The sequence below is a fragment of the Hesperophylax consimilis genome, chromosome 17 (assembly GCF_061612785.1).
Source record: "Hesperophylax consimilis isolate HC1 chromosome 17, BYU_Hcon_1.0, whole genome shotgun sequence".
NCBI lineage: Eukaryota > Metazoa > Arthropoda > Insecta > Trichoptera > Limnephilidae > Hesperophylax > Hesperophylax consimilis.
The window spans coordinates 26,100,026-26,125,179 of NC_142852.1; positions in this window are offsets into that span (position 1 = coordinate 26,100,026).

Consider the following 25,154-nt stretch of genomic DNA (forward strand, 5'->3'; position numbering starts at 1 on the left):
ACAGGAAATAATATGTTTGAATGGGAGATAATTCGAGAGCAAAAACTTTGGAGTTCCTCAAGGATCTTTACTGGGGCCACTCAAATTCCAAATGTACAAAAATGATATTTGTCAATTGACTAAATGGCGATATCTTCTTATAAGCAGATGACACTGCGATATTTTACGAAGGCAAAATCTGTGAAATTTTATTAGGACAATCTTAAATCGATCTTAATATATTGAAAAACTGGCTTGTTAAAAATATCCTATCAGATATCCTAATATATAGGTTAATATCTAATAAAAACGGTTAAATTATCTTAAGGTCACCTAAAAGAATGACGTCGTTACATAAACAATTACAAACAGAAGGAAGAAACCTACATATTCCAGATGTGAAATATAACTGGGCCTACAAAGTGACAAACACTTGACCTTTAAACAGCACATAGAAAAGCTGAAATAAAAAACATTCAACTAATTGATGTATTTGGTAGAATCTCTAACCTTCTACCAACAGAAGTAAATATGGGCTCATACTTTAGCTTAATACAGTCCCACCCAAATTAACTGATATGAATATGAAGAAACACACACATTACTAACCATACCGATTAGCAAATAATACATAATAAAATTATTAATAAAACTCATCAACTATAACACACATGCCCCCACGAAAATACTATACAAAGAAATTAACTAATTAAAAATTAGAAAATTGTATGAATAAACGAGAAACATATGACTTTTAAACTATTAAATACAAAATGTACCAGTACACACGAATACAATATTTATAAAAACGTCACAAGAACACTAACACTATATTAGACAATATAGTAAGTTGTACACAAATACAGTAATGACTGAAAGTGGTAAGAGAAGCATAGGTCATGAGGGTTTTAATATTAACATCCCTATAAGAACATGAATAATTATTAACACAATAGTTACCAATCATAAAAAAATTTCTTCACTATGATTCAGCACGTGTTTCATCAGGTTGTGGTTTCTAAAACTTTTTTTTCATTTGAAATATATACATATTACAGATTTACAGAAGAAAAGAATATGGTTCTAAAAACTCAATCACAATAAAATGTTTTTTTTTTCACGTTACTACCCAATTCAATACAGAAAAAAAGTTTCTCGTATTTGAGTTGGGGAGTAGTGCCATCACAGTATACATAAGGCAAAGAAAAGAAAGAAAGATTTTATTTATAAAATAAGAAAAAAAAAGTTTATATAGTATGAAAACAAAAGTGTAGATAATGAAATAGACCAATATAGCAGTTACCAAATTAGATACATAGGAAATGTAAATAAATTTAAGAATATGGATGTTGTAAAATAAATATAATATTATAAAATTTCGATTAATAAGTAGGTGGTAGGTGGTAAGTACATGGAGTTATTCTATTCAGTTGGAATAAAGCAGAGCTGATAATATTGCAAGAGTAGGTACATAATAAAATGCGACAATAAGCTATTGGTTAGTTACAATTCTGATATGATATTTCAAGAGGATATGTTAAAAAAAGAAAAATATATTTATATATTTGTATTTTTTTGTTAATTAATGATGAATTGAAATAATTTATTATTACTAAGTATGAAATATTTAAATTTGCATTTGATCAATATGAACATTTAATAAAAAAGATACGTAAAAAATCGTTATATGAAATTAAATATTACAATTAACTTTAGGTTGATCAAGTAATTGTTTTATTTTTGATTTAAAGACTTTGTTATTTTGATTTTATGTGGGAGTGCACTAAAAAAAATTAAACCTTGATAAGTGTAATGGTGTTGAGAAGCACTAATTTAAAATGATGGGATTTCTAAGTTGCCACGTGATCTTGATCGGTTTCTTATTTGTGGAAATGTTACTGTAGTATTGGAATAATCCCGCGTGAGTCAGCACGTGGCACGTCAAGTATTTCTTTTGTGTACATGTATAATTGCGCTTAAAAGAATTATTTGGAAGACGTAAAAGTGTTTTCGCCATTGTGAGTCAGAATATGTCTCGTCAAATTTCCCTTTTGAAAAAATGAGCTATTGCACAAAGAACATAAAAAAGCTTTTTTTCCAGTGTGAGTCAGCATGTGGCATATCAAATGTCTCTTTTGCGAAAATGAGTAATTGCACAAAGAACATGAAAAAGGTTTTTCTCTAATATGAGTTAGCATATGTCTCGTCAAACTTCCCTTTCGAAAAAATGAGCTATTGCACAAAGAACAAAAAAGTTTTTCTCCAGTGTGAGTCAGCATGTGTTTCTTTAGATAGCCTTTTTGAGAACATGAATAGTTGCACTCCAAACATGAAAAAGGTTTTTCTCCAGTGTGAGTCAGCATATGTATCTTTAGATAGCTTTTTAGAGAACATGAATAGTTGCACTACAAACATGAAAAAGGTTTTACACCAGTGTGAGTCCGCATGTGTATCTTTAGAGAGCCTTTTTGAGAACATGAATAGTTGCACTCCAAACATGAAAAAGGTTTTACTCCAGTGTGAGTCCGCATGTGTATCTTTAGAGAGCCTTTTCGAGAACATGAATAGTTGCACTCCAAACATGAAAAAGGTTTTTCTCTCATGTGAGTCAGCATGTGTTTCTTTAGATTGCTTTTTTGAGAAAATGAATAGTTGCACTCCAAACATGAAAAAGGTTTTTCTCCAGTGTGAGTCAGCATGTGGCTAATCAAAGAATCTTTTCGAGAGCATGAATAGTTGCACACAGAGCATGAAAAAGTTTTTTCACCGAAGTGGGTCAAAATGTGCCTCGTCAGAAGGTTCTTAAGATTCGACGTATATTTGCACTCAGAACATGAAAAAGGTTTTTTGCCACTGTGAGTCAGCATGTGGCTCGTCAAATTTCCCTTTTGATAATGTGAATAGTAGCACTCCGTGGTTTCAGTTGATTGGGTCTTCAGATCTGACGATAATTTTGAAAAAAAAGGATAATTAGTAAGCTTCATGTGACTTATTACTTTCGTGTCAGAAAAGAACTCACGTAAAAGTAAAAAAAATAGGTTCCCACAGGAACAGGTGACCAGAGATGTGCTTTATTTCAAATAAATCCATTTCAAATGGAAATGCAAAATGCAAAATGGGTATTTTCCATTTTTCATTTTAAATGCTTTTCTAAAAACCATTTTGCATTTTGCAATTTAAATACTTTTCTCAATGCATTTTCCATTTTAAATGCTTTTTTGCAACATTCTTCCTACTATCTCCACTCATCTTTTTTTCATAAGCACCAAATATCAGTCGGTCCTCGACCTCGCTATGAGAGATAATTTACATTTGTCAAGTTGCTCCCTGGTAGGAGCCCTGGCAATTTAGTGATACCATTACAAAAAATACTGATTCAAAAAGGTACTGAACATGGGGCCATGATGCTGTAATATTAAATTTTAGATAGCAGTTTCTATGTTTTTACGTTGGCAACATTAGTCCCGCGCAATTTTTTTGTGGTTTCATAATCTGTAGTCGTGGTGTTTTTGGATTTACCATCATATAATATATTTGTTCTACATTGATATCCATTATTAAATGACAAAATTGTTTAAAAATTCTATAATTATTTTAATTGTTTGACCTGAGAAACCATTTTGCATTTTCAATGCATTTTGAAAATAGGTATTTTGCATTTTGCATTTGAAATGCTTTTCTAAAACCCATTTCCATTTTGCATTTCAAATGGTTTTGGGTACCCATTATGCACATCTCTGCAGGTGACTAAGTTGTGCCATGCACTTATTTATACTTTTGAATTGAAACGCCGAATTTTATATAGATTTACTTTATAAAACAATTTTACTACATTTTACTAAATAGTGTTTGCAATGTAATGTTAAGAATTAAAAATTATTATTCTAACAAAGACTTTTCATAGATCATAGTTTTTAGCTGCAGAAAATATTCAGTCACCGGGCATCACATTCATCTTCAAATATCTCATCAGTATGTTCAGACGTGTTGCTGCAGGATAAACCATTTCAGAGGCCGCATACAAAAGGACACTCCCAATGCTGCTCGGTTGTTTTTTTTCAGGAATTTATGTGAATACGGGAAATCAGTGCGACTAATATTTATTATTATTTCCCTTTATTTCTGTATAATAAACTGTCAGTATTTAATACGAAATCACTTCTGCAGCAACCAAATCAAACACACTCGACCATTTAGATTTCGCTTTTGCGCTCCATTCGCATATTTATGTTTTGCGATATTCATAAGCTTTACATCGAAAACATCTTTTTTCACAAATTCAGTCTTACAGAAAATTTAAGTTATTTTCTAACTGCATTAGAAATGTAGTAATAATAATGGCAAATACTATGTTTGGATACTTTTTCGTTGACCGTAAAATGAAAAGAAAAATTATAGCTTCAAAAAAATATAAAAGTCAAATTATTTTTTTAAACCACCATCTCACAATTATTCGTAGGTAGTTTTATAAGGAGTTCCATTTTGGATTTAATTTTTTCACATGTTCTAGTTTCGGAGACATAATGGCTTAGAACTCCCTTGGTAGGTACTTACTATCTGAAAAAATCAGCATTACGGTTTTTTTGTCTAGATTAACTAACTACTAAGAATGAAAAAACATTTTACCTGCTGTCGGGACAATTCTTTCAAAGCGTTCTAAGAACTCCTTTTTAACATCCGGCAGGTCTATGTCAATTTCCATGAATGGAAATCCCCCTTCATCTTCTTCTCGGGGTCCAAGCTCCGCCTTGATGGTAACAGACTCTATATTAAAGCAACCTGAAAGACATTACAACAAAGTATATTAACCGTCAATGTTCAAAAAAACTTGTTTTTAATTAAAATTAAAAAAATTAAATTAAAGTTAAATATTTACGGCAAAAGATAACACTGGTTGACCACACAGGAGCAATAATAAAGTGCAAAGACTTAAATCTGAATATAGGAAATAATAAAGATGCCAGATTTCACTTCAAGTACCGATGTTTCAAGAAGGAAAACATTTACTCTTGACCACCTTCAGAACACGGTTTTATAATTATAAGTCAATGGAATGATTTGGTTGATAGACAGGAATATATGTCAAAAACAGATGAGGGTTTATTGTGCGCAATACTTGAGATAAAGGGTTTTGTAGTTTAGCAAAGATTAGAAAGATAGCAAAGATTTATTGTAAGGTAAATACGTCCTGTTTGCACGACATTTCGAAACGGACATGGATTCCGAATATCCGAATTAAGCATTCTACATTTTATACGTATGCAATGCAACTAACCGTCTGTCTGAGTACTTTCAGCATATTGCAAACATTCCTTCTTTATATCTGGAAGATCGAAATTTATATCTGTATACGGTATTTCATCTCCGCCTTCTTCATGGGGCCCTTGTTCCGGCTTGATGGAAACAGTCTCTTGATTTGGTAGATCCATGGCACTGCTGTTGTAGCGTTTAGTAATTGGTTCCGGCCAAACAAATATTCCTGAAAAAGAACATAATTGTGACGAAACCCTACTTTGTATCTGCTGTGAAAATTTGGTTTGGCTTGTAATATTCTGTAAAAACAATGAAATAGTATTCATAACACATTATTGGAAATTAGGATATAATTTTATATAACCAGATAATTTTAGACATTTGAGCATGACATAAGAACAGTGGTCGATACCAAAATGAATAGCAACAATGGACGTTAAAGAAAGCATGTGTCAACAAATATATGAGCTAAACATAGACAGTAAAGTCATAGAAAATTATTGTTATAATTTCCAAAAACCCGATCTCGTCGGTTCATTCCAATAATTTTAGTCTTGTGTACTATAACATCATGTTGTTGTTCTTCAAGGTTCGTAGAAAACTTATTTTATAAGGTTGGCTCATACAGGCAGGTGTCGTAAATAAAAATGCATTCGGCCGCTCGTGAGCTCGTGACGTTACCTGAAGACCACAGACATAGGAATTAATAGACGAGAAGATAAAGGCGAGGGGTAAAATCAACTGTTGAAGAACGAAGGGAGTAAGGCTGACTGTGATTCGTCAATAAATCAATCTGACAGTAAATAGGCATCTCGCATTATAATATGACCATTTAGTTCTTAAAAGTAAAATCTGCCTTTGAATGAATAGACATTTTTACATGGGAGCGCAAATTACTCGCCACGTTATGAACTAATTTGCGAAGTCCAAATTCGGCAAAGTAAGGCAGCTTCTATGTTCAGAGTCGTAGTTAGTTTCAGAGTATTTAGTTAAGACACTTTTACAAATGTCTCATAATTTACTTACCCCAGTAAACAACGATGAGCACACTTGAGAATCGCTACATTGTGATGTGATAGTATATGTTTCTAAAACTGATCCATATAATACGGTGTGAATAAGCTTAAAATAAAGTAAAATAATGCTTACTTATGGAATGTAATACGACAATTGGGTTTATTCTCTTTTTCACATCGATTTTTACAAGTTTTCATATCACAAGTCAACATTTTGCCGCGTTATTTCGTAAAATGAACCGATGATGCCTCGACCATAGTTCGCACAAGAATGATGACGTCACGTTTTCAAATTTCACTTGAGGCCATATGCGAGCCCAGCCGGCTCAATGGAACCGGTATGGGGAGTGGGGATAATACGCTTTTAATCACTTAGGGCAGGTCTACTAATATTCATATGTCTATGCTGAAGACCCAAAACAAGTGATAAATTTGACAGCCAGTCATTGTCTACCACATAAACATAAATAAACCACTCTCTAGATCGATATCTTCGGGCTTTTTGTATGGCCCCATTTTGTCACCCCCTTAACCACAGACGACCACAGATAAAACGGTCGTTTGGTCCAGACAGGTAAATATATCATTGACCATAAAGAAATCTCAAGGCCATTTAAAAAAGTGCAAACATATATAATATAACTGCACCCAGCTAACATCGTTCATTCACTAGCCCAAAAAATTATATTTTAAAAATAAAAATGTTGGAATGCAGGAAAAGGAAAATAAAAATACCCACAGCTATGCACACATCAAAAAAAAATTAATTTCAAAAAGAAAATGGACAGTAATACAAAACAGGGTCAGTACAACCGATGAATTGAGCATTTATTTATCATTGAAGTAGAAGATAATACTAATATATCTAAACAAAACATGAAACAGAACAAGACAAACAAAAAAAATAAAGCTAAGCCACTGAATGAACCAATCAATTCTAAACACGTTGATTATCAGAGTGAGTGGCAGGTGCAAGCACGAAAGCCGCGACATCGTACATCCCTCATAATAACGGGCACTAAAAAAGAAACGGCGTTGCGAGCAATAGAGCGAAAGCATTATATCCACGCTTGGCGCTTTAGCCTAGATACCGATAGCACACACGTGCACGCATTTCTCAAAACCATTTTGAACCGGACTCCGAATTTGATATTGTCTCATTGAAGGCAAAAGGGAACTACACCTCCTTCAAAATAGGTGTCCCGGAAGAAAAGAAAGATACATTCCTAGATGCCGCCAACTGGCCGGCAGGTATCGCTGTGTCTAAATTTAAATTCTTATCACCATCAAATAAAGAAGGTGGCACACAATCAGGTAAATCTTTACCTACCTAAAAATGGCAAAACTAGCGTTGAAATACCAAAATGTGCGTGGTCTAAATACGAAAATAGGTGAATTTTCGAACAACGTTATTTCACAAAATTCTGAAGTTATTGCTCTAACTGAAACATGGTTGCAAACCTCTGTATTCGACGCAGAACTGTTGTCCACCAGCCAGTACACAGTACATCGCCGGGACCGAGAGGGGCAACGAGGGGGAGGGGTACTGCTCGCAGTACGTAAACCGTTAAATTCAATAAGAGTAAGGGAGCTAGAAACAGATGGCGAACACCTCTGGGTAAAAGTCTGTAAAGATAACTTCACTGTGTTTATATGTGTAGTGTACTTCTACTGCACAGATGACAGCGAAAATAGACGTATTTTCTATGAACATTTAGACAATAAAGCCAATATATTATTAAATAAGAACATAATAATTTTGGGTGATTTTAACTTAAATAATAAACCCGAAGACGTCTTAACTGATTTTTCGTATTTCACAAACTCGAATGGACTGACGCAGTACAATAAAGTGAAGAACAGTAGCGATAACATTCTCGATCTTATCCTTAGTAATATAAATGTGTGTGACGTGATGAGAAGCGAGGAACCACTGGTGAATGAAGACCAGCATCACCCGACGCTGGACATTTCCGCGCGCCTATCAAGAGCGGTTCGGTGCAGACGAAGACCCCGCCAAAACGATCGCCGCGCCCCCCGCGGGCCCCCGCCTTCGCTCCACAATTATAATTTCCACCAATTTAATTATAAGCGAGCAAACATAGAACTGTGCAATAATATTCTTTCGCATTTTGATTGGACATTTTTGTACACCATAAAATCTGTAGACGAAGCAGTGAAATATTTAAACAATGTACTGTTTAGTATTTTTGAATTATGTATACCAAATAACAAACCCAACATCACAAACGATGTATATCCGATATGGTTCAATAAGAGCATTATAGATAAACTGAAAAGAAAGGAATCGCTCAGAAAAAGATATCTATTGCACAAAAAGCAATCCGATTATCTGATATTTTCAGCGAGTAGATCCGAGCTAAAATCTGAAATAAAATTTGCTAAAAAACAATACATGGAAAATGTTCAGAATGGGATCAAAGACGACATAAAATTTTTCTGGAACTATATTAGGTCACAAAAAGTTAACCCAACCTCACCAACATGCTTGATTGAGGAAGGCGTAACTTTTACTAACCCTAACACAATTGTAAATAAGTTTGCTGACTATTTTCATTCCGTCTATAGTCAAGTAACCCCTAAACTTGAAACCAATTTCCCAACAGCATCACCCTGGAACGTTGGAGATATCTCACTCGGATTGACCAACATCCAGGAAATAGAAACTTGTATCCGGAATCTCCGACCTGATAAGGCTACTGGTCCGGACGGTATTCCTCCTTCAATAATTATAAAAATCTCTCCAAATATCTGTGTTCCCCTTGCGTACATATTTAATCTCTGCATCATGTCTTCCACATTTCCACAGTGTTGGAAACTAACGAGGGTCAGCCCCATTCACAAAGCTGATGAAAAGACTGACGTCAGAAATTATAGACCAGTTGCAGTACTGTCAACAATTCCAAAAATTTTTGAAATGATTATCTGTGATAAAATCAGTCCACAAATCACGCCTTTCTTAAGAGGTAATCAACATGGCTTCTTACCGAAGAAATCAACGGTAACCAACTTACTCTCTTTCTCTCGACGGGTAGCACAAAGCCTAGACTGTAGGCATCAGACGGACGTAATTTACACGGACTTCGCAAAGGCATTTGACCGAGTAGATCACGATATTCTAATAAAAAAGATGCATAAAATAGGTTTTAATCAACCCTTACTGACATTTTTTGCGTCATATTTAAAAGATAGAAGTCAGTATGTAAATATAAATGGATACGACTCCCATAAGTTCGCAGCTCTGTCAGGAATTCCTCAAGGATCGAATCTCGGTCCCATGTTATTCCTCATTCTGATTGATGACATTCAGGATTGCATACGTCACAGCTCATGTCTACTATTCGCAGATGACATGAAACTGATGAAGGAAATCGAATCAGATTATGATTATTCGAAACTGCAGGCCGACCTCGATTCAATCATGATATGGTCGGTAGAAAATAAACTTAACTTCAATATTAAAAAATGCGTTGTTATGACTTATAGTCGTTCACAAAATCCGGTATTCTGCCAGTATAGAATGAATGGTGAAGTACTTACACGCGTAAACATCATCAAGGACCTTGGGGTGATCTTTGATCCTAAGCTGACATTTTCAAACCACATAGTCCAGCTTACCTCGGCTTGCTCCAAAACTCTTGGTTTTGTAATTAGAACTTGCAAACAATTCAATAACAAAGAAGCAATGACCTCCATGTTCAACGGAGTGGTCAGAAGCAAGCTGGAGTACGCCAGTACTGTCTGGATACCTTATCAACTTAAATACATAAATATGATTGAACAAATTCAAAAAAAATTCCTAAGGTATGTTTACATGCGATCATACGGAATATATCCGAAATTCATGCATCACGTGGAACTGCTAAAGGAGACAAATTACCAAAGCCTGGAGACTAGGCGTAATGCCGGACTCATGGTATTTGAATTAAAGTTACTAAAAAACCTTATCGATTGCCCATATCTCCTGTCATGCTGTGGATTATTCGTTCCTGATAAATACTGTCGAAATCGTAGCCACGACCTATTCTGTATACCGCAGGGTCGGACAGATGTCATTGCCCGACATAGCATGACAAGAGGTATGACCTTACTAAATGCCCTACCAGCGGATATAGATGTGTTTAATATCACTATACCATGTTTTAAAAAATATATGTACATGTATTGTTAGTTTTTATAAAATTGTACCATAATTGGACTTACCTGTCTGTCGTACAATAATAAAAAAAAAAAAAAAAAAAAAAAAAGACACAGAAAAATAAAAAGTAACGGTCTCAACTAGGAATCGAACCCAGTCTTACTGCAACAACTTAATAGGATTTAATTTGACCTTGCACAAAAATATAAGAATTTATAAACAAAATACATATTCAACGTGTTGAAAAATATTCAATATGCAGATGATAAAAAATATACTTAGTTATTTAATCAATCAACGACTGCATTAAACTTCAAGCGGACCTCAATCGTCGTTTTGTCTATTGCGAATTAAACAAACTTGTTATTAACATCGCAAAATGCAATAAATTAACATTTACACATAATAAAAATAAAATATCCTTTGTATACACACTAAACGGCAAACACATCAATGAAGTAAAATATATCAGGGACCTTGGGGTAACACTGGATGTTAAATTAAACTTTATCCGACACACTGATGACATCATTAACAAAGCCAATAAAATGCTGGGATTTATAATTCGCATATCAAAATCCTTCCACAACATGAACACTGTATATTCCCTTTACACCTCATACATTCGCGCGCACCTGGAACACTGTACACCGATCTGGACTCCTTTACCAAGCCCATATTGAAAGAATAGAAAGAATTCAAAAAAAATGTTTACAACACATAAATTATAAATTAAACTTACACTTTTCAAATTATACCGAATCCATTAAATTTCATAATTCTATCTCCATCCAAACACGACGTCTAATTTTTATTCAAATCTTATTGTTTAAAATCCTAAATAATGGTCTGGACTCGCCAGAACTTACCAATTTAAAAAATCTTCATATTCCGTCTAGATCAACCCGACAATCTGATTTATTTTATCTACCCTCATGAAGAACAAACATTCGAAAAAATTCCCCAATTCCTCGTATATGTGCACAATATAATTAAAAAAATAACAGCATTGACATTTTTTTAATAACGTAAAGAAATATCGATATAAAGTAATGCGTACGACCGATTATTAATATGAGAGTATGGAATATATCGGGAGCATCTCCTATCCTCTTCCTATTTTCATTTTCCTCTCCCCTTCCTTTAACACCAAATTAATTTTAAGATATTAAAACTTCATTTCCAATGAACTTTTGCATAAGAAACTTCTGTGGCTTGACTTTAGTTAACTTGTATATTTATATCTATCATTGTATATTATGTAAAAGCTGTTTGTTTCTTATAAAATAAATAATAACTCAACCTAACCTTACCTAACCTATACTTACCTAACCTATACTTATCTAACCTAACCCAACCCAACTAAACCTAACCTAATCTAACTATACCTATCAAACATAACCTTTAATAACCCAACATAACCTATCCTAACCTTTTTTAGTATTTGCATAGAGTTAATGGTAAAAATTCTAGCAACTGGTTTCAGGAATACCAACGAAAGAAAATGTCATCAATAGAAATTATTCCTGCTGTGTCCCATACAACGAAAGCGAATGATCATTTCACGTAATTAAAAATTTTAATTTTCCCAAATGCAGTCAATTTCCCTTTATAGTAAATACGGTAAATCAAAAGGTTTTTTTTAATATTTCGTACTATCCGAAGTCAGAGATTCAGAATAATTACATAAATTTGCATTTAATTTAAATAATTATTTACAAAATGTATGTATTTCCAATATTATTTTGAAAACGGAGATTTTGAGAAAGATATTATTATGTGTTATTTATTGAGTTATCCTACGATTTATGGCGATTCTCTCAATATTCAGTTATTTGTGAAAAATTCAAATAAGTATTCAAATTATTTATAGAAAAAAAGATAATTAATTACTCATTCAAAACTAAAAATCGTACTATACTTAAATATATATTTGCATTTCCTAAACTAAACACTTCAGTTGCCGAACACCAATATAACCACCAAGGAAAATTGGTAAATCACCAGCAGAAGGATTAATGATAAAATTTGTTATACGTAAGATTTGTAACAAGGTGTGTGCATCACTTTACTTACATCGCATCTATGGTCTTGCATTGTGGGACCTTTAAGTACCTACACATTGTCATTTTGCTATTGGTCAAATTGACAGCCCTGGAATTTTGACTTGGAGAGTTGCCAAACCTGAGGGAGGTAGAATCTGTGATTTGCATTGGAAGCAGTGGCCATTCTTTGATCACCTGCCAAGATTAGCGGCCATTCCTCTTGGCTGAGGTTCTACGAACACATTCGCCAATTTTCGTGAGCATCAGCTTTGCATATGGAGCATTGACCATTTGATTGATGGAATCGGATGGCATCTGCCGATCCTGATTGGTTAAGAGTGACCCTTTTGGAGACCAGCAGCGTGAGGCTGTTTTGCATTGGACTACGACATTATTTTTTGGATAAATTATAAACTGGGACAGTTGCTGTGAAGAGCCGGAATCTACTACTTCGCATCAAGAACGAACTGGTATCACACCTTCATTTTACCTATGCAAGCCCTTTGCCAGACAGATTTTTTTTGTTTAACTTCCGATTTTATTGTCCGGGTTAAATCTTCCCCACAGTAAAAACTATACCCTTCCACACACTTTTCCACAAATGATCATCTAGTCACGCAACATTATGTAAGTGCATTATATAAGCAAAATAAATACAAGAACAACACGTCAACTCACCAGAGATCAAATGGGAAAATAATTCACCGACTCCAGATATTTTCATATCAGAGGGTTCGGCTCGGTAGAACTTCTAACAGGGCCTATAAGTCCCACTGATCCCTCAACATAAATATTTAAAAAATCTTTTGTTATCCTACATGTATTCAAAATGACCGACTTTTGCATCTTTATTGCATTTGATAGATCTAATTCTCCTAAATTTTTTTATTTTTAAATTTTTAAAACTAGGATGCTAATTAATTTATTTTTTATTATGTCTTTTTTGTGGTAATACATTTTAGTATTCTTAAATTTTTATTTTTATTTCTAGATAAAAAATACCCATCCTGACTTTTATTTGTTGCCACTTAATCCAACGGTAACAAATTCTAATATTGAACACTGTCAAGAAATATGTTTGAGATATCAGTAACAAAAAAAACTGTTTCCCCTATTTATTTAAAGATTTTCCATTATCACAGTTTTGTTTCAGATATATTTTTTTGAGCTTGAAGCTATCGCTACCACAGCAGCGCCATGGATCTACTAAATCCAGAAAATGTTTCCATCAAGACGGAACCAGAGCCCCAGGAAGAAGACGGTGAAATACCGTATACGGATATAGATGTCGACCTCCCAAATGTAAAGAAGGAATGTATGCAATTTGCGAAGAGTATTCCGTCTGCCAGTAAGTCTCATTTCATATGCTAAGAATGTAGCACATATAATTCGGATGTTCTAAATTTACGACGTTATGAAATGTCGTGCCGACTGGACTAGGCTTGTTCCTCAAGTTTCACCTCAATTTATGACATGGTTTAAGTAACATGCTTTATTATACATATATTAAAAAATACACATATATTCATGGAAGAACACATCATTCCATTGAACTGAAGATGTTTAAGAACAAATGATTTTTATTTCTTGAAGAATCAGTCCCTGAAGCGGACATCTTCGTATTTCTTATTTTTTAAATAACTTCTTAAGTGTGTAATGCTAATGCCCGCTTCTAAGTAGATATATTTAATAACATCTTCAATGGTAAATATTTTCAGGAACCTATTTTTATATTCACCTATTTTGGAGGTTATACTTATCAATATGAAACAGGGTTTTCCAATAAGTTATTTTGATATTCAAAGAAAAATGCCATTTTTTAAATATAAATAATCAAATGTTTATTTCATTATAAAGAGGAAGATATGCCGTTAATAGTGAAAAATAACTTCAGTCAAATGACCACCACAACTACGCCTACAGGACCCTATCCTTTTCATGAAATTTTCCACAACCAAATCGCAAAGTGGCTGCCTTATGTCCTCGATAGCCTCACGAATTCCATCTTTGAGGTCTTGAATCGACGCTGGGCTGTTGGCGTAGCCCTTCTCTTTCACGTGGCCTCAAAGGAAGAAGTCGCGAGGTGTGAAATCACAAGATCTCGGTGGCCAATTGTGATCACCTCTTCGAGAGATAAAACCGGTCCGGAACCTTTTCCCGTAAAAGATCAATGGTTTTCGTTGCTTGTGTGGCATGTAGCGCCGTCTTGTTGAAAGTAAACGTTGTCCAGATCAATACCATCCAATTCCGGCCAAAAAACTCATTAATTCCTTAATTAATATTCAAAATAACACCTCTTATTGGAAAACCCTATATATCAGTGGGCAGAATAAGACGTATAAATAAAAGGATAAAGGTCACAACTAGGAACCCAGGATCTACTGTCGTCCTGGGGGATACGTCTTTAGTATAATCAAGTCTTCAAATCGTGTTCTTAATCCTGAATTCAGTGACATTTATATTTGTATTTGTCTCGATCTTGTTCTGTTTCATGTTTTAATTTTATTTAAATCTTTCTACTAACACAAATACGTTTTGATGTACATCAATTATCGATATAAGTATTGTTGTTTTGTTTATCCAGGTAGCATTAATTTGGAGGCAGTTACCATCAAGGCGGATCTTGGACCCCGAAAAGATGAAGGGGGATATCCTTACGAGGAGATCGACATTGACCTGCCGGATATTAAAAAGGAATGCTTAGAACGTTTCGAAAGAATTACCCACACAGCAGGTAAAACCGATTATTGAGAACACGTCAAACAATTCGTGCTCTCCAATGTTTTACGTTTTTATGAATTCAAAGTGCTTATGTTATCTGGTATCACTCTGTTCTCTCCGGTATGGTTTCGCTATGTAAGTATAGTTTACAGGTTGCATAAATGTGTCACCTGTAAAAAAGGCGTTAACCATCAAGGCGGATCTTGTACCCCGAGAAGATGAAGGGGGATAAATTTCCGTGGCCTTCGCGATGTTAAAAAAAACTACTTAGAACGCTTTGAAAGCATTTCCCAGACTGCAGATCAAACCACGTTTCTATGTAAGTTTTCATTAAATTGTCACTGTGTTGATTTATCCGGTCACCATTTGTATTTACATATTTTAAACGAATTTACTAAGCCTATTTACGTTGTACGTAGGTTATAAGACTTGTTAGCTGCCTATATACGTATTTTTTTTATTCATTTGTCGACAGATCTAAAGACTCATCCTGTGGAAAAACCTTTATTTTTCTATTCTCAAAAGAGCCATCTGACGAGCCACACGCCGACTCACAGTGGAGAAAAACCTTTTTTATGTTCCGAGTGCAACTATTCATGTTCTCTAAAGAGATATCTGACGCTCCACATGCTAACTCACAGTGGAGATAAACCTTTTTCATGTTCCGAGTGCAACTTTACATGTTCTTCAAACAATAATTTGAAGAGACATATGCTGACCCACTGTGGAGAAAAACCTTTCTCATGTCCGGAGTGCAACCATTCATATTTACGAAAGAGCGATCTCAGGAGGCATATGATGACCCACAATGGAGAAAAACCTTTTTCATGTTCCGAGTGCAACTATTCATGTTCTCGTAAGAGCCATTTGAAGGACCATATATTGACTCACAGTAATGATAAACCATTTTTATGTTCTGAGTGCAACTATTCATGTATTCTAAAGAGATTTCTGACGCCCCACATGCTAACTCACAGTGGAGAAAAACCTTTTTCATGTTCCGAGTGCAACTATTCATGTTCTCGAAAGAGAAATCTAAGGAGCCATATGCTGACCCACAGTGGAGAAAAACTTTTCTCATGTCCCGAGTGCAACTATTCATGTTCACGAAAGAGCTATCTAAGGATCCATATGCTGACCCACAGTGGAGAAAAACCTTTTTCATGTCCCGAGTGCAACTATTCATGTTCTCGTAAGAGCCATTTGAAGGACCATATATTGACTCACAGTAAGGATAAAGCATTTTTATGTTCTGAGTGCAACTATTCATGTATTCTAAAGAGATATCTGACGCTCCACATGCTTACTCACAGTGGAGAAAAACCTTTTTCATGTCCCGAGTGCAACTATTCATGTTCACAAAAGAAATATCTGACCCGCCACATGCTAACTCACAGTAAAGAAAAACCTTTTTCATGTTCCATATGCAACTTATCATTTTCTGAAAAGAGCAATCTAAGGAGCCATATGCTGACACACAGTGGAGAAAAACCTGTCTCATGTCCCGAGTGCAACTATTCATGTTTACGAAAGAGCGATCTAAGGAGGCATATGCTGACCCACAATGGAGAAAAACTTTTTTCATGTTCCATATGCAACTATTCATTTTCTCGTAAGAGCCATTTGAAGGACCATATATTGACTCACAGTAAGGATAAACCATTTTTATGTTCCGAGTGCAACTATTCATGTTTTCTAAAGAGATATCTGACGCTCCACATGCTTACTCACAGTTGAGAAAAACCCTTTTCATGTCCCGAGTGCAACTATTCATGTTCACAAAAGAGATATCTGACCCGCCACATGCTAACTCACAGTAGAGAACAAACTTTTTCTTGTTCCGAGTGCAACTATTCAAGTTCACAAAAGAGCTATCTGACGCGCCACATACTAATTCACATTGGAGAAAAACCTTTTTCATGGTCCGAGTGCAACTATTCAAGTTCTCATACGAGCCATTTGAAGATACATATGCTGACCCACAGTGGAGAAAAACATTCTTCATGTTTCGAGTGCAACTATTCTTGTTCTTCAAACAAAAAATTGATGAGACATATGCTGACCCATATTTAAAATAAACCTTTTTCATGTTCCATATGCAACTTTTCATGTTCTCGAAAAAGCCATCAAAGGAGCCATATGCTCACGCACAGTGGAGAAAAACCTTTTTCATGTACCGAGTGTGACCATTAATATCCTCGAAAGAGCAATCTAAGGAAACATATTCTGACCAACAGTGGAGAAAAACCTTTTTCATGTTTCATATGCAACTTTTCATTTTCTCGAAAGAGATATCTGACGCACCATATGCTGACTTATAATGGAGAAAAACTTTTTTCATATTCCGAGTCTAGCTATTCATGTTCTCGAAATAGTAGTTTGATAAAACATATGCTAACTCACAAAATGGATTAACTTTTTTCATGTTCCGAGTGCGACTTTTCTCGAAACGGAAATTTGACATATGCTGACTCACAGTGTAGAAAAACCATTTTCATGTTCCATTTTCAACTATTCAAATTCTAAAAAAAGCAGTTTGAAGGGTCATATGAGGACTCACCATGAAACAGGCAGTCGCCTAGTATGGTGATTTAATGTTTTATATATAATTCAATTTTATAATGTTTTATTATGTGTTTTATAAATAAAATGAACAGTAGAAAATAACCTTTTTCATGTTACGAGTGCCACGCATTGATTTACTCAGGAAAAACCTGTCTCATGTTCCAACTTCAACTATTCATTTTCTACAAACGGACGACTAAAAATTCACTGCCGTTCTTACGGTGGAACCTGGTTCATGTGTTTATATATATATATATACATGTAAGATATTTAGATATTGTATGTTTAGATATTAATATATTAATTTTATATACATCTTTAGTTCGAAGTCAAGTCGAATATAACTCCTCGATCTGGTCCCCACATTATAAAATACATTCAGATTCAATAGAAAAAATTCAACACAAATTCCTAAGACACATTAACTTTAAACTCGGTATTCCCATTGAAAGTATAAACTATAATTACTTAATGAAAAAATTCAATTTATTAAAACTCTGAGATCGAAGAATTATATCCGATTTAATATTTATGTTCAAAATTGTAAATGGTTGTGTAGACAGCCTTGATTTAATTAACCTCATTGAATTTTATGTACCCATAAGAGCTACTCGCTCTAAAACCTTCTTTAATTGTAACAATTCTAAGACTGAGAAATTCTAAGAAAACATTTCAAACACTCGCTTGTACCTAGATTACATGAAATTAGTAATAGGTACGCAGATGTAGCGGATCTTTTTAACTGCACAGAAGCTAGGTACAAAAAATCTTTAAAATCATATCTTTTAAATCATGGCCCATAAAATGTAAGTCTCCTCATACTTACGTAAAAAGTCAAATAAATATGTATATAAAATGAACTGCCTGGGGCAACTGAGGAAACTTGGGTCAATAAAAATAGTCAATAAGGTGAACCAACAGCTTGATTGGCACTTAACTACTTTCAACCAAAACCCGAATACAAATGCATACATTTTAGCTATTGTAATATATTATATCATATATCTATACTATCATATATTTCAATAAATACTAATCTAACCTAGTCTACCTATAAGTTTTGCGTGCACTTGTATCTCTAACTTTTTATATCCATCTATAGTTTCTGTCAATTGTATATTTTCTGATGTCACTGTTTATAATTTACTGTATATGGTATATTTTATACCGTTGATATTAAAATAAATAAATAAATTATGCCCGGTTACAAATGAAACACGTTTTCAGGCAAAAAAAGCAACGGTATTGTAGAAATCAGATGCATTTCTTGCATACAACATGTTCCCCAACATCTAAAATCTTTAAATTCGATGTAAAGACATCACTTCTGGAAGTTTATATGTAGCAATACACACAATCGTATGTTTTGTTCATATCTGCTCTTATTGCGTGACCTTTTTTAATGTTCATATTAGCTCTACACCAGTAGTTAGCTACGTTTGGTGAGTTAGCAGGGGTGCCCGGGCTCAAACGTTGACCACCATATTCCTACCCACCCCTCATACCTTTTTCATTCTCAAAACATATCAAAGTACCATCCTCACAGCATCCCCAAAGATGGCCACGAGGGAAATTATTATTGTTAATGTAAATAAAAAACACAGTAGGTCTTGGTGGAAATAATTTCGCCCCTGTGTAATCTTTGAGGATGCTGTGTGGAGGGTCTTTTTGGGCAAAGGAAGGAGTGAACACGGGTCTTAAAGAGACCCATGTTGAAGGAGGGAGGAAACGCAGAAACCGGCTGTTGAACATGGGAATGTGTCCTGATGTAAGTCTGGAATCTTCATGAGGTGGGGTGCTCCCTCATGTTGGAGAGGGTTCAAAAAAAGTTTCTAAGATTTCTCTACATGAGGGAGTACGGCCACTATCCATGGCTCTACCCGACGAACTTTCTTCTGGGCATGCTGGGACTTCACTCCCTGCAGCTCAGAAGGGAGGGGTATGCCGCTACCCACTTATTCAGACTGCTGCGAGGCTATATTGAGAACTCAGCCATTTTGGAGCGCGTGAGTCTCTATGTTCCAGATGACTATCTTAGACAACGTCATCATAGATTATTCTATCTTCCTGCCTGCAGAACTAACCTGCCAATGGTTCTCCCGGTAGGGAGGAGTATATTGCTCCTGAACCAAATCTCCTCCGAGATTGATATATTTGGCGTCAGTGAGGAGAGATTCAGAAGGGAAATTCTTCTGATTCTTGAAAGAATCTCTCCATATAGACGAGATCTTTCACCGCTGCCTGAATTTTTTTTGGAAATTCCACATTTCTTGAAATTTCTTTTTCTATGTATAAATACTTAAAACAATCTTTTGTAAAATTTATATAACCCTATTTCTTATATGCATTAAATCCTTATTTGTAATTGTGTAAGAAATTAATAAAATTTATTTTTAATTATTATTTTTTTTTTTTTAATAGTTAAAAGTTAGTTTAGGTTACATTTGGTTTGATTGGTCTTTTTTGTCATTGTTCTATTTTATCATTGTTTTTTGTCACTGCTCTATTTTTTTTCATGGAAAAAAAAATCTATTTAATCTATCGACACCGAAATTTATTAAAATAAGTAAAAAAAAAAAAAAAACGTTGTACCCCAATTCCCTCCTAGGATAGCAACATACATTCAGAGAAATGTTTTTTTTTGTCTGTAATGTTATTAAAAATATAATGTCTAGAAGATAAGATTTGTTACAGTAGAAATAAGTCATAGAGGTTTTCCTGTGAATAAATACAGTAATATTACAACATTTGATTTTTGCAGTAAACTTTTTCAAAGATAAAAAAAAACATATATGCAATCATTAAAAACATTCATTTCAAGCTGTTTTTTTATTTGATAGTTCAATCTGCCAACTGTTCCAACTGCTCAAAACTGTAGGAGTAAGACGATTGGTCGCATAAATCCAAGCGATGGGTCACGATTCATTTTATTAAAAGCGCGAGTTACTGTACCAGGTCAATGGAGAAGTGAGCTGCCCAAAAACAGTCATACAGAGATTGGAACAAGACTGAGGGCAATTAGCACGACAGCTGGAATGAAGCAGGACGGCAAACAAGCGGAATACCTCTTCAGACGGCAGTTTGGGGTGACCTACCCCACAAGGGAGGAATGGGACACGGTTCCAGGTCCTACCTCCAAACAGGAACTAATCTGGTTCACAGACGGGTACAAGATGGAGGAGGTAACAGGGGCCGAAGTCTGTCTGCAGGGATCCAAGAAGGAACTCAGTATACCTCTAGGAACACACTGTACCGTGTTTCAAGCTGAGATGAAAGCCAGTTTGGCCTGCGCACAGAATAATATACCTACGTATTGGGTACAGGAATAAAATCATAAGTATATGTTCCGATAGCCAGGCAGCCGTAATGACATTGGGAAGTAACCGATGCGACTCCAGACTGGTGATGGAATGCAGGACTGTTCTTACAGAACTCGCTACCATCAATAAAATAACCCTAATCTGGGTACCTGGACATAAAGATATTGAGGGTAACGAGCGGGCTGACGAACTAGCAAGGAAAGAGGTGAAAGCACCACTTGTAGGATCCGAGCCGACCGTAGGAGTAGCAGCTTGCCACACAAAATTACATATTGATAGGTGGGTCAAATCCCAGCACCGCAAAGAATGGGAGAGGGCACCCGGAATGAGACAATCCAAAGTACTCATAAAAGGACCAGACCCTAGACCAGTGGTTCTTAACCTTTTTGGCTGGCGACCCAAGGTACGAATATATTTGAAGTACGCGACCCTAATCTAATTTTTTATTTTTTTTCCATTGACAGGTTATGTAATTTTATACTATAAAATTTATACGATGTATTGGTAAAATTAGAAATAAACAAATTTATTTAAATGTTCTGTATTAAAATCAGACCAGCATTAAAACAGTTAAAAAATTTACAGCAAAATAATCAGTGACTACCCTGGTGTTGTATTTTTGAACAAAGATCATGTATACGTGGAGTTATGTTTATAGAAAGTGCACACCGCATGTCATGCTGAGGATCCAACCTATTCCTGTACTTATTCTTCATAACAGCAAGGAATGAAAATCCTGCTTCACATAAATAAGTAGTTGGGAAAGGTAGCAGGGCTTTTTCAGCTTCATTGCTCAGAACAGGCTTCCCAGATAATTGTGCCCAAAATTTTGTGAGACTCGTTCTGGCAAATCTCTCTTTTAAAAGTGCATCACCTTGCATTTCGAGCAATTCTTCTTGTAATCCAGCTGAATCGTTTTCAACGCCCATTACATCTACTTCAAATGGATTTCTTACCCAACTGTATTTCACGATATGGACATTTTGTGGAATATATCTTTCCATTTCATTTTCAAGTCTTCTCAAATGTTCTAAAAAAATAGGCATGGTCTCCACGAAAATACGGTTGCCATTAAGATTAAGATCTTCCAAAAACAAGTTTAATGTTGGAAACGCTGCCAATTGACATTGAGCATTGACGCCCTTCCGCCCATTAAAACAGAACTAACATGTCGCGATTGTGAACAATAGATGTCCTTGTTCTGAGAGTAGTAATAATTGTGACTATACTAGTTTAGTGACATCGATCGGGATATCAATACGCGATTTCCGCGACCCAACCCAAAACCTCTCGCGACCCAAATTTGGGTCGCGACCCGAGGTTAAGAATCGCTGCCCTAGACGAACCAAGAAACTACTCGATATGGACAGAAACTTACTGAGGGAACTGGTAGGACTACTAACGGGACACTGCCATCTCAGGAGACACATGCAGATATTGAGAGTGGAAAACACCAATAGATGCAGGAAATGTGAAAAGGATGAAGAGACTGCGATTCACCTATGGTGCCAATGTCCTGCCCTGGTGGGAACTAGGCTCAGATACCTGGGGAGACATACAGTAGAACCAGAAGACATAGCCACATACCCAATGACAACCCTGGTGAACTTTATTAAAGGGACTGGGTTGTTGTTAAAGGATTGAGGTAAAATGGGACATAGCACAATGGGCCTATGGCCTAAGTGCTCATGGGAACTACATGTAAACCGTCGATACTGTACCAGCTCAATATTTTCGTACGGTTCAAAGAGTTAACTCAATTGAACGGGAGTCGGGCGCTCAGAGCACAAGAACGATGCGAATACTGTGCTCGCTTGATACAGCTCCAAGCGAAAGCGTATGAATGATAGGATGATAGTTAGTTAGTAGGCGTAGGTACATATGTGCTAGTCCAGATGGTCGGGCTGTCCGACGCTGTTCACGTCTCCGAGTATGAAATAATAATTAATACTTCGATAATTTTAATGGCGCTATTTTTCTAGAATACTTGCTGATGTTTTTACTCTTTTGAGTAACCGTTCAATTTACGTACGATTTACCGAAAGTCGTACAAACAGGGCTCATCAAAAAGAACTACTTTATGAACGACTCATCGCTACTCCATACTGAGCTGAATATATTTATTGATTAAGGCGATGCACTACGTAGTAATTTAAAATCATGTGTTTTGGTTTGAAAATTTGGTCGCCTTTCTATGTTTCAGATGCTTTAATTAAATACTGCGAGTAGAATACATCTTGGCCTTTGAAATAATCGAGTATTTTTTAGAAGTCTTTTTATAAGCCCAGAAAAAAATAATGTATAGGCCTATGAAAACTGTTTTAAAGTTTAAAATCTCCTACTTACGAACCCATTTTCGGTTATGGTTTTATTGTATAATGTGGCAAATTAATTATTTATAAAATGATCGAAAAACATTTAAATATTTGTGCCTGAATATCCACAAAATAAAATAAAAGGCACTTTTTGGCCATGTTTTTTTCTTGCATAAATCAAAACAGGTGGATGGTGTGAAGCGGGAATTTAAGCCTTATTGCCAGCAACGTAAGGTGTGTTATTGATAGCGGCTCGATTCAAAATATTACACGACGTAGTGCATCGCCTTAAGGGAGTATTTCATCACCCTCTTGATACCTTATTTTTAAGATAATGTATATATTAAAAGAGAAAATATGTTTGCGAAAATGGCTTTAATTTTTTTGTATTTAATATAGATATATCAAAAAAACAACAGTCAAACTTCTCGGTGTCAATTTAGATTCAGACTTTTCGTTTAAAAGTCAAATAAATAGGACTGTAAGCACCGGTTTTTTTCACCTAAGACAACCCAAGTCTGTCCGAAGAAACCTTCCTACAGAAGCAACCAAACTTCTTATCAAATCTTACGGAGTCTCACATCTCGATTACTGCAACGGCATTTATGCCAGCCTTCCAAAATATCAAATTGACAAATTTCAATTGGTTAATGCAGCAGCACGGCTCATAACCGGGGTTTCAAAATATTCGCACATTTCAGAACACCTTCGTAACCTTCACTGGCTCAAGTGCCCTTAAAGAATCCAGTACAAACTGTGCTGGATGGTGTTTAAATCCATCAATGAAATGGCCCCACTCTACATCTCTGAACTATGCATCCCGGAAAACACTGGTCTGAGGCAGTCAACTTGTAATCGACCAGCTAGGTCTTTTACACAGACTGTAAGATAGGGGGCCGGTCAGTCCGTAGTAGCCGCTAGGTTCGGGTAGAAATCTGCTTTACCCTTGCTCGGATCGGAAAAGGAATCTACTTTTATCCTTGCTCCGGTCGGTACAGGAATCTTCTTTATCCTTGCTCAGTTCGGGGCCAGAATCTTCTTTATCCTCGGTGCGGGAGGAAACAGGAAGGGGCAGAAATCCAGGGGGGGGGGGCAAGTCAAAGAAGTATCCAAGTTGAGATCCGGAGAGAAGCAGTCAGGAAGAGCGAGAGTAGAGTAGCTGGTGGCGGGAACGGTACGCACCGTCCGGTACACAACGCTTAGATCAGCAACATCATCAGCTGTAGGCAGACTGATAGAACCTAAGCGCAAGCCAAATACAAAGTTTGGTGATCGCGCTTTCGGAGTATCTGGGCCGAAGGCTTGGAATAAAATGGACAAGAATGGATAGCATAGCTACGGCTATGCACAACAAAGACTTCAAAAAGTTTTGGCAAAAAACTTCAACTGTGCTGAAAGCCAAGAGCAAAGCTCCACTAAGTGTCAACAACATCACGGGGGATGAAAACATTGCTAACGAATTTAGAGACTTTTTTTCTTTAAGCGCGGATCAAGGAGATAGCATGAAACCATATATATGATGACATGTTTGCCTGCGGCAAATGATGACCTGATCATGAACATTACTCCTGAAATGATCGAATGCGCGATTAAGCAAACCGCCCTCGGTAAAAGTCCAGGATACGACGGTATTGGTATCGAGCACATAAGGTACGCAGGAAATCATCTCCATACTATTCTAGCCGCCCTGTACTTAAGCCTCATGACACACACATATGCCTATGGACATGAGTCGAGCTGATATCATACCAATCTTAAAATCCAACCAACTGGATGCATCG